This window comes from Bombus pascuorum, chromosome 4 (assembly GCF_905332965.1).
Source record: "Bombus pascuorum chromosome 4, iyBomPasc1.1, whole genome shotgun sequence".
Classification (NCBI taxonomy): domain Eukaryota; kingdom Metazoa; phylum Arthropoda; class Insecta; order Hymenoptera; family Apidae; genus Bombus; species Bombus pascuorum.
In genome coordinates this window covers 586,895-599,429 of record NC_083491.1, presented here as the reverse complement: position 1 = coordinate 599,429, position 12,535 = coordinate 586,895, and the positions used below count along the sequence as shown (strand labels likewise).

The 12,535-nt window shown below is 42.9% G+C and overlaps 1 protein-coding gene across 15 annotated transcripts in view; it reads right to left on the bottom strand.

Moving 5' to 3' along the window:
* Positions 1 to 12,535, bottom strand: part of LOC132906381 (protein muscleblind) — a 408,430-nt gene that overhangs the window by 334,903 nt on the left and 60,992 nt on the right. The gene's annotated exons all lie outside the window — the stretch shown is intronic.

Genomic DNA, 12,535 nt, shown 5'->3' with positions numbered 1-12,535 from the left:
GTGTTAGGGTTATTCGGTGTATGTGGAATTAAAGAAATGCGTGGGTAAATTGCAAGGTATTGAAAGTATATATATTGTGAATAATAAAGTACAAAATGTGAAATACAATGTAAGCTGATCCAGATCCTCTAGCTATGTTACCCGCTAGCAATGTTACCCTGAGACTAAAAGAACCGCCGAAACCAACGTCGCGCGTGTACCGCTCATGGTCTGTCATCGACGCATTCTTTTGTCTACGCGCTATCGATGACCTTAGCGCTTGAGAAACCAAAGGCCAGATGTAGAGTTTCCTCAGAAGTGGCGATCACTTCAACACTCTGCTCCAACGGTACCGATATTCAGCCCTTATATTTGTCAACTAGTTTCCATTTAACGACAAATTAACTTAATCGCAACTGTAAATCAGAGACCTTTACAGAATTTAGACCGTGTGGGAATCCTGCTGTTTCGAGTTGCTTTTACAAAAATACTGTAATAAAAATTCCGACAATAAGAATCGTTAGAAAAATACGATGCAACGAGAGACGGTGGAAACTGGTTGGTTCGCAGCGAGGCTTAAAACAGGAGCAGGATGCGCGCGGTGTGAATCAATGCAATCCCCGTCATCCGTCACGGGATTCTATGATGATTATCCAGCGACGAAATGTGATTATCGGACAGAGTCAGCAGCACGGGATGGCTGGTACGTGTCAGTGACCAGCATGACTCGATGAGCACACGCGGTAAGCGTATACAGGTCGGTGCACGGCCAGCACCGAAACAATTCTCTGCCTCGCACGTCCAATGTCCCACTGCATTTTATTGCATTTGCATGGGTACACGTACGTGGTCGTGGGTGTGTACGTGTGCGTGCGTGCGTGCTTGTGCCGATCGTTAAAGAGCGCTGCTCGGCTTCCCACGCTAAGCTCGCTGACGGCAACGAGCATCGACGACTGTCACGACGAAGTCGGCATCTTAAGGGGGTGTTTCTACGATCGTAATTTTCCAAGTACCTTTCTGATTATTTCAAGGAATACGTTTCAAAATTATCGAATCTTAACAACGAAGTCTTAATCGAAAGCGACGTGTATAGTTTTTTAACAAACATTTCTCAGTTACGTCTGTCCGTACGAAACTGGTCTCTCCAAAAGTCACGACCATTTTTTGTTCGCCCTCGTTCAGAATAGACGCTTCTTCCTTTCTCTTGCTTCGTGCCTGAACGATCATGGAAGGAATACCCGGCCGGCCGTTAGCGTCCCCTAACGATTATCGACTCGTCGATATCAGCGGCCTTGTTATCAGCGATTCGTAGTCGCTAGTTCTACACAGGTTGGCATAGTTCACTCTATGCCCTCGCTTTTCATATAGAACGGTGTCATTCGGTTCTTGGAAGCTGTGTATATCCGGCCTTTTAAATACACCGCGGCTATTCCTACGTTTCCTCGAACCTCGTTGCCAACTTTTAATAACACCCGCGCCATTTGCATCGCGCGTTTACGACTCCGTTCATTGGCCGCTGTTCACGATTCTTTCCTTGGGATTTTATGCCTCTTTTCACGGGACGAGAGGTCTACGTTCGCGATAACAGACCCTTCAGAACCCAGTCTTCTTCGTCGTTATTCAACGGTGTCGTTGTTTAACCATTAAGTCGCCTTCGGTATTGATATTCCTATTCGTATTCCTCGATATTGGTATGCATGGGTTATGCTGATTTTCTTACTCCTGACTTTTTCACCGAATGTTCTTCTTTTTTTTTTTTCTTTTTTTTTTTTGTGCAACTTATTTATACTGTCCGATCTCTCACAATTGTTCTAGTTTCGATAGATTTGGTTATGATTAAAATTATAATTTAAAAAAATTAAAAGATCCTAATAGTACAATCCCAATCGTAACGAAAGTTATAAGGAGTTACCGTAGCTGCACAAAGTGTGATTGATATTTGCCAAATATATGGATCTTGACGACTATAACGGTACGCCTTTGGATTACGAATTCAAACAAAATTCATGAATGTGACAGCGTGTAACCTGGTTTACATCGATCGCAACGATCGTGTTTCTATCGCTTTCAGACCAGTATCTAAGCCAGTACTTTTTCGCTTTCTTCCTGGTTTCGCGTCTTTTGTTTAAGTCGCTGGCAACGTTATAACAGTCGCGTAACATCGTAACTATCGTTAACCAACGTTAACGATTATCGACCCCCGATATCGTGTGACCACATAACTACCGGTACTTACACGTACGTGTGCGCGCTATGTATTACTTGCTTGGAATCGAGCTTTAACGTTGTTTACCATCTGCCAGACGTACACGCGTATACACTACCGTTCGTAAGTGTAAGTACTTGACTTTCACGTTATTGTACTTAGATATTATATGAAATATGCTTTGAACGAAACTCTGTAGAGGCGATAAATGCTGCAAGTCCGTAGCGTTTTGTGCTTCTATCGAAAATTTTCGCTTCCGAGACTCGCATCGTTTATCGTCTCTACTTTTCGATCGTAAGTTTAAACATTTCGTGGAAGAGTAATTCTTTGTTGAACTTTTCTGATCACGATGTTGTACCACAGCGACGATTCTTCGTCTCATTGTCAGAAAAGACCTTTGAAGTCTTAATTGGTTCCTTGCCAGGTTTCTATATTACACGACCAAAAGGGAGAAGAAACGGTTGATCGGACAGCTGGATCAAGGTTTTTCGTTTATTGGATGACTGCCGCCGAGTCAATTGGACCACTCGGGTCGTGTTTCTCTTGGAGAAGCGATGGTTCGATTACCTTGAAAACTGCGAACCTGTCGATGAACGGAAACTCCTTCGATAATTCTAGAGTATCGAGGAATTAGCGAATGGTGTCGGCTCGATTGTATTTGAGGGACTTTAATTTAAGGGCGGCGTGCTTGTTAATATCGCGTATAATTATTATTATATTAATCGTTGTATAATAATTTCCAGAAATCAAAAGATCAATTTCACTTCGGTTTGAATCGATTTAGATCCGAATTTATTTCGCGAACAGTGAACAATATGACGAAAAAGAAATTGAACGTTTAAACGATACAACGTGGAATTTGGGTTTATAATATATATTGGTTGTGTATCATACCGTGACAGCTTTTCTCTCTGTTTTCATTTGTTCGATGAATTACATATTTGTCGGAGTATTTAAATATTGACGGATATTTAATTCCTAAAATCCATGTAAAATACAAGCAAATCCGATTCAATGAAACGTTTCAAATTCAAAGAACGTTTTTATCACCTAACTAAATCACCTGAATATTTCCTTCTTAATTTCATTTGCTGAAAATTGAGTACTTTTCGAGAATCTTCGATTTCAAACGCGAATAATCGTTTCAAAATATTCATGTTGATATTTAATTAATCGCTACTTATATCCTGTATTTACTTGTAATTGCACAATTATACAGACTGTTCCGAAACAATGACTAAAATTCCGTTCAGTAAAGAGAGTTATAAAACTTTACTTTTCTCGAGCATCAAGAAATAGCCGCTATTTCTCATCTTTTACGTTAAAAAAGTGAAATTGTCTCGTCGCACACATCGCGCGAACAATCGCACGATATAATCTACAACGAACGCGGGTCACTCGTATCGATCGATTGAACGACTGCGTGCAATTGAGAAAGGAACGAAAGCGCGGGGGGCAAGTAATCGCGAGATATAAATTTCGCGTGCGTAAGATACGTATGTAAGAAGCCTGTTCCCAATTTTGAAGGGTTCGATGACCCGGTTGGTCGTTTCCACGCGCTTCGAAGCGTTCGCGGTACCGCTGGCGGAAATCTGAAAGTTTCGTATTCGAAAGGATCAGGGAATTGTATCGTCGCTTAGAGATAGGCCAGGCCGGAAAATTAAAAGCATCGCTCCCTGCTTTTCCGTTACTCCAGCTGTCTTAACGTAATCCTCCTATCCTCCTTCGTTGTTTAAGTACTGTTGCAAGTCCGTTTAGTAAGTAATTACTGGGTCGGTGTATATGAAATGTTCGTCCGAACGCATCAAATTCGTCATCTGGCTTGTCCCGAGAGATACATCGTTTGCTTACGATGTAATTTACATAAAATCGATCGTCTACTTATACTCTTTCGTTAGGTGTATCTTTTCTTAAGATCAACGCCTTAAGGCGTAATTTAAGTTTAATAGTTGTACGAAGATTTAATAAAACGCAAAACAACAAATATATTTATTCCGAGTGAGGAAAATGCTTGTTTCGTACGTTTCGACTTAATAACGTTAGTTAACGTAGTGCTGCCTATAGGAGTTGCCCGATTTAACAGTCTACCATCGTCCGTTGCATGTGATGTGAAAGCAAACGATTATCGCTAACGATGTAAATTTCCCCAGTTACGTTTTTATCTTATTTCAGTAGAGTACATTCCGTGTGGTTTCCTTTCACTCCGATACGACTTCGATATATTCCTTTCTTCTTTTTATTTAATTCTTTCCCAAGTTCCTGATCTGGCTCGTGTAGCACCAACGCTCGATTCATCGATACGTGGCTATTAACATATCGCAATCGCAGATTTTCGTACGAATGTCTCTCTGCGCGACATTTGCATCTCAAATAAGGTCTTTCGTTCGTATTGCAAGTTAAGAGTCCGTGTTTTAAAGCGACGGTTCTAGCTTATCGTTCTTTGTGCCAACAGTGTTAGTATAAAATATACTATCTAATCCGCGCCAAAGAGTAAAGAACAACGAATTTGGAAAAATAATGGCCAACGATTAACATCCGGTATTGGAAACGTTGACACCTCGTTTCCTATGAAAGTATTATTTCGGTATTATCTGGTACAGAAGAAAACAAAACAGTTACATTCCAATGCCGCGTCAATCGACGAAAAAAGAAAAAAACAAAACTAAAATCGTACTTCACCAACATTCGCATATTTTATTCGATTTTACGACCACTTTACCTAAGGGTAACCGAAACGTTTTACAGCTATCAAAATCGACGTTAAATCCGCCGACACTCGTTTCTATCCAACTTTTAACGATCATAAAAACAAAAGTAGAATAACCCAAGAAATTCGACGAACAACGTGTATCGCACGGCTCCGTGACATCTGCTACTGATTCCATGCAACCGGCAATTGCTCATAAATTCTCCGACTATTCGAACCGCGTGTTGCTTTTGCCCGAGATACTCGCGCGAAAATCGTCAGTCGCGTACGTAGAATACCGCGGAAACGTTTTTGACCACGGGTTCGCTGTACATCGCACCGTGCTAAATATATGCGCTCTCGGTTTACATCCAGCCATTCGTGTTCCTGTTGCACGAACAGACGTACGTACGAATCGAACGAACGATGGACCCGTGATTTTTTCAACGAATCGATGACGCAACCAGCAGCTGCCTGTTAACGTAAGCATCTGGCGTATAAACGCGTACATAGTTAAATTCTTCGTTGGGATTATCAAACCGTAATGGAAACGTAGATCGTCCAGAATCGCTGCAGAGAATATTTAGGTTCTTCTAATTTTTTTACTTTTAATCCTTGTTATAGTTTTTTTTAGTCAGTTTTACGTTATAATTACATGTACCTACTCTGTGCACTGCTAAAAACAAGTGCCGCGGGAGGAACGCGAGTCCGATTGGTTATTTCCGACAGACTCGACACGATCGTAAAGATAAGCGCGCGTATTGGTCGAAAGAGACACATATGCGAATAAAACAACATGACGTAAAGCAACGGTGAGCGATAGAGAATATCTGCCTTGCCCCTGTGCCATCCCGTGAGATTTCTTTCCAGCGGCACACTATATATACATATATACGTATATTCATCGATCCTTTTACAATCCGATGTGAACAGAGTTGAATCTATCCGGACTGATTTAGGCTTGTTCGGTCCGATTTACGTCGATCTGAATCGAACAGGATCGATTCGGATCGATTCGGATCGATTTTATTTTTGGAGCGAGTTGCATTCGATCGAGAATAGATTTAGATAAGTTTGAATTTGACAGGCCGCTACCAATTTAAACCGCTGATAAAATAAAACTTAACGCCTAAAAGAATCCACTTGCTTGCAGAAATTTGAAATGTGAAATAAAAATTCCAACAACACGAACAACGGACGACCGAAAGATCATCGGTCACGAGTTAAGAAGAAAACGAGATCTCGTTACGCTATCGTTTCAGCGATCGCGATCGGCCAGATTCATCGCAGGGTTCGAGGAGTTTTTAGCGCGGTCGAGCCGCGTAAAATGAAGTTCGGGGTCGGTAATATCATTAGCAACGGCGGCCGAGTCGTTTATCACGGGGATCCAATGCGATTAATCTCCCTGGCTCGATGCGGCTATCGGCGGCAGATGGATCGGTATCTAATCAGTCACCGCGGTGAGTCACACAGTGTCCTCGAGCCCGCGTACATGGCGCTGATGTATGGCGGCTTTTCGCGCGTGCCTCTCAATACCAGACTAGCCATAAAGGGACACACTGTGCTCCAACCGGCGACGGACTGTCGAAACGAAACGACACAATGGATCTGATTGTTGCGCGATCGGCAAAAATAGTCAAAACAGACAAATATATCGGTCTAGAGAGTTTTAAAGAGACGAAATCCAAGTCAAAATTAGCAAAAAAGTCCTAATAAATTGTATTTTAAATTTGTAACTGTTAACTATTAAAAACGACTTCCTAAACTTGGATCAAGCCACTGAAAGCAGGACGCTCTTCTAACAAAGCTATTTCCATCGCACCTTCCCACCGTCTATCCTGCGATAAAATCTTCGCAAACGTGTCTCGTGGCCCTTTGAAAACGATTCGGTGAGAATCGTGGTTGTCCGTAGACGACTGTGGCCGTGACCCTTTCCTTCGATTTCGAAGCGAATCCGCCGATTTAAATTCACCAGCCGGAGCCGCCACGTAAGAAATCCTTTTCCCGCCACGTATTCCTCTAGCCTAAAACTAGCCTAAACGCCTCGCGAAGGCGGTGCGCCGACTTCGTCGTTCTTAACAGACGAGGCGTGAGATTTCGAGGTGTCCTCGAAACCCATTAACCCCCGCCCAGCTGCCGCGATAACTCTGTCCAACCCACCCACGCCACCCGTTTTCACTCTTCCATCTTTCTCTATCTCGAACACGCTGCTTCGTTCTCGGAACGACCGAACCGTCGTTGATATAACATCCGCCACACAGAGAAAACAGAGTCGCGTCGCATGTATTTAACGTGTAACTTGCGTAACGAAAGACGTAACACGCGCGTTAATACCTCTTTGCCATGATTCACTGTAGTTAGAGCTGGTCTTTTTTATTCGTTCACTCCAGGTCGCAACGCGTTCGTGTTCGAACCAAGAATTAGTTTCACGCGTAATTTAAGCTAAAGATCATCCTCAAAATACGTACAATATACGTATGTTGAAATTACATTTTATACGTTGTCAAGAATCTTTGGCAACACGGCGTGTTTCTAGATTGTGTCGAGTTACTTGAATCTGTCCCAAATTTTGACACGGAGTTTTCTGCATATGTATATTTTCTGCTATGAAAGAGAAATTCCAACGTTCTCGTTCTCATATTTCGAATTCCCTTTTTCTATATGGCTAACACGAAGCATCGCTACGAAAGAGTTATTAATCCGCGCAAATGTAGCTAAAAGTATGAGATACGATAGATGATCTATGTAACCTTGAGAAAAGGTTTTCGTGACTATCGGATAGAGATTGCCTGAGATTCTTCGATCGATAGAAACAAGTGGAAATATCGGTTAAACGGATTTTGAGTTATCGCCTAAAGTTTCGACGCGACGATAGGACGTCGATACGCGTTAGCTACATACTGTGCATAGATTTGCAACTCTGCGGGCCTACGTTTCTCCAGATACGTTTCCTTTGTCGTATATTCCGGTTCGTCTCTCAAACGCTGACGAAACCGGAAGTGCGCGGCGAATCATCGGTCGGAGCGACGATGTTTCATAAAATCCGAACTAATTTCAACAGACGCGATCACTCCGCTCCGTTCGATATCGAAAATTAACAAAGAAGCGAAACGAAGTTCTCTCGATCGCTGATTTTTCACGATCGGAACGTTCGTTCTCGCTTATTCACCTGTGCGGGCAGTTCGCTAACTTCCATCGAACGGTGACTACCTCTCGACGCGTCTCTATTCTATTCTCGGCTCTGTGTCACGCTCTGCTTATAAAATACTTTCTTACAAATACAAATACTTTTCCTCTTATTGGTAAACTTTTCAATGAACGATTTATATCTGCGATTCGTCGATTTCATAAAACGCTGATAGATATCTTTCTTTCGTCTATCAATTTGTCACGAATTCGTATATTTCGCGATATTCGGTAATTGATAATGCAACTCATCTGTCAACCGTATACAATTGCAATTTTATCACGGTGAAATTATCATAAATGGCTGGCGTAACATTGTCGAATTCGCGTGTGTCAAGGTCTCAACGACGTCGTCGCCATCGTGGACTTTCCGAGCCACGGCGTTACAAAGATTTACAATCGTCGTTTTGCCCACCGTGAACGAAGTATTTTCGGGAGCAAACGATCGCAGTTAAATCCTCTTTGAAACGCCGCCGGGGAACATTTATGGGAGCAACAGCGAAATTTTCGGCCGATCCGCTCTGATACGTTGCCCACCACCGCCAAGAGATACCGCCGGGATAATAGCGTCGTTTTATACCCTGCTGATATATCGCGACTAACAATGTATTTAGACCGGTAGACATCAAATACAAAACCGATGTTCCTTGCTTCTTGCCGCCATTGCGTCCACGATATCGAATGTGCGAAGCACGCGATTATCGCCTTTCAACCGAGGTAAAATACGAAGGCCAGATGTAAATACAACACAATCGCATAGGCAAACCAATTAGTCTTCAAATTCGCAGATCTAAAAGTTACGTAGGTTCGATGCAAATTTCTGCAGCTAGAAGCTTTATCCTTCCGAACAAAGAAACAAACGAAATCCTTCGAATCCTACTTTACGTATTCGCAACTACGTTATCGGTATCCAAGCGATAATCGTTCGAAGGTGGTGACCCATAAAGCCGCCTCATCCTCTTTTGCGGATTTCGTCTTTCGTCGCGACTTACCGTCGTTCGCCGTTCGAAATTACAAGGAAACGATCCGCGAAAGAGATAGGCCGAGGCCATGGCCTTTTTCCCTGTCTTATAATAACTCATTCACAGGCAGCTTACAATGACGTTGAAGTTAACAGGCACCGACGAGATCGCGGTCGAATCGATAATGAAAACGCATGGCCGAGAAATTTCACCACTACCGGCTGGTAAACCCATCCTTTTTACCGGTACGGTGGCACGGCCGGACAATGGGTCGTTATCGACGCGAGAAAAATTCCTCCCCTCCGACTCGTACCACCCTCACGATCTTTACGATCCGTCCGTGTAATAATATCCAGTTGGTACGTATTTTTAACGGAAACTTTGCCCCTTCCAGGTAACGCCGCTCTTGACTCTCGAGAAGCAACAGCCTGACCAAAGAGAGAAAAACCGCAAAAAATTAAGGGCAGAGAAAAAGAACAAGGACGTAGAAGCAACGACAACGGCAACGGCAACGACGACGACAACAATGAGAACGACAAGAAGCAGCAAGGAAACGACACAACGTACACGCACTGTACACTCCCGTATATAAGTATCGAGGCTTATATAGATGCCGATATTACGTGGTACGCGAATTAACGTAAATTATCAGGCAGAGGATTAGAAACTTATTGATAAAATAAAATGACGATAGGAAATATAGGGAAAATTTTGTAAAGATTAATTGCGAGAGACTCTTAAGAAAGTAACGTATAAATCACGCGTTCTCGTGGTCTTGAAATTTCCCTATCTAGCCTCGCCCACATTGGTACATTTGAGGTAAATTGGATAAAAAATTCGAGAAAGTCTGATCCCGAACTTGAATCACTAGCAAACGTAAAAATCGATTAAACAACGAGATAGCAGCGCGATATAATCGTGTTTTTTTTAACGAGCTACACATTTTTTTTGAAGAGTTTTACTTCATCTTCCGTAAGTGTGCTAATACTTATGAACGGGGGTGTACGCGAGGACGTGCGTCCATGAAAGCGAGAGGCTCGCGCGGGCATAACAGGATTTAAGCCACTGTAAAACCGGTCCTCCCACTGGATACCGGCGACCAAGACCAGCCACACGGCCATCGCGAAAAATCTCCTCCGTTTTCTGTCTTCGCGTCCCGCCGCCGAACTTTGCTCGCAAAAAATCCTCCTCTCTGTTCCCCTGCCTCTCGTTTTCTCATTCCTCTCTATACCAGTTGTATATAGTCCAGTACAGAGTTCCAGGTTCTGATGTCACGCGGATCGTCTTCTAAATTCTAAAGTCTCTCTCCCTCCCTCTATCTTTTCCTTTTTTTTTTTGTCTTTCGATCTATCCGATTCTCTCTTAACGAATCGATTGAATTCTTCGTTTAACTTTCATCGACGATTTTTTAATTGCAGGGGTAATAAGCCCGTTCGTTCGATAGCGATTTCGACGACGAAATGCCGCACCGCGCTGGTTGCCCGAACGTTCCATTCGGAATTTTCTCGACAGAGATTTTTGCCTCTTGTGCCGCTGCGATCGTTACAAATTGGATCGCGAAACGGTTCGATCGTTCTTTTCGACGTTTGAGAAAAATATTAGGAAAATGAACGAAAGAATAAACATAATACTGTCTGCGTTGTTAAATATTAAACGAAGCGTTGCTAAAAGATCTTGCGTAATAGAAGCAAAGTTGTCGCGTACTCGAATTCGGGCCACGTATTGAATCTTATGCGACAAAAGATAGGAAAAAGTCGTCAAGCCGATGAAACGGAAACAAAGGATCGATTTAAAGAGGGAACGAATTACGCAAAGAACCCGTCTAACGAGCGGCGATTTTCTCACGATCGTTTAAGAATTAAGAAGCCATCCCATCGAGTCGCTGGCAGTTGGTTCGTAGCACACGGAAGCGCCGTATTCCTCGTGTAATTTCCGTGGAGGCGCGACGTGGCGCGTCGAAATCAAGGCGGAATCAAGGCGGAATCAACCGTTTCCTGGCAAGCGCGTCCGATATACCTACATACGTATATACGATATTTCAAAGTTGGGGAACAAACTATCTCGAGCGGAGAGCGGAGCTGAGCGTCTCGAGATAGCTCCAGATAGCTCGAGATGGACTTTGCAAACCGTAAAAGACAAGGAGAGACTACGTGGGCCGTTTCGAAGGGGGCAGCACGATATTGCATGGTAACTGCATAGCAGCGTGCTCCGCTGCTCGCCGCTTTGAAGGTCACGAGTCGACGACTTCAAGAGAGCCTCAAGACCGGTTTCCTCGCTGGCCCACGTCGTCTACGGTCATACAGGGTGTTCGTGAAAGTACATCTCACGCTTTTGATAATCAACTATTATGCGGTCGAACAAAACGAACGATAAATGCATAAACGTTGGCGCTCTGGTTACAAAACACCATTTAACTACCAACGGTTCGAATACTCGTTAACTTGGTACATGTATATATTACGAGAGAGTGACATATCTACGAAATATCTTTTAATATATTCAAACGTACAAATGGAAATAGAATATATTCGTTTACACCGTCTATACTTGGACAATTTTTAAATTAAAATACCATAACTCTCTGGGGATCTTTACATATTCTGTGACAAGTTTTCCGTCGCGGTATCGATTAAGCTCTGTTCCGAGAAACCCTATACAATTCGAGGAAATTGTTAAAAGCAAAAGCGCCAAGTGGAACGATTAAAGCCACGTTTTCTCGGTAAACGTTCGATCCAGTCTTTCGCTGCCTCGAAATCTCGCGAGCTATAAAAATTTCGAGGTTACGACCGTGCATTCCATTAGTCGGATAACCGTTTTAATTACGCGAAGTATTAAAATGTTTCGAATCTACGACTAGCTTAAAACGCGAACCGCGAGTATCTTCCACGAAATCATCTTCGGTGAAATTATAGTTGCGGATAGGGGGATGTAGGAAATGTGCTTCACCCGAAATTGCCTCCCCTTTTTTGTCTCTTTTAACGCCTCAGCGTATAAAACGAGCGCGAATCGTTCCTTTGACCGATTTTCTTCGTCCGTGTTCCGAAAAAAGCGATGAAACGATCGTAAGAATTATACCGTTTCGTATCTCTTTCTTTATTCGCCCATTTAACGGCTCGAGGAATGCCTATTTGGAATATGATTTGAAATATTAAAATCTATATTTCGAAATAAACAATTTCGATAAGAATGCCTCCAAGTTCACGCACTACACGCGCTAATTTCTAATTCTACGTTGAATAACTGGATTCAACGAAGACAAAGAGAAGATCGATGGAACCAATCGTTTCGATAGAAGCTCGAATCGCGCAATTTCGGAAGATTCAACAAGAGCAAGGCAATCCCTCGACCAATGCCCGATCACAAGTTACCACAGGAAACGAGCCGTATTATCGTCAGACAGATTTCGTTATCGCTAGTTCACCAATGATCATTATTCCAATTACTGTAATTACCAGCGTGCAAACGAATCAATTATTATACTTGGACGGTCAGGCGATCTCGTCTTTCGTCGAACAC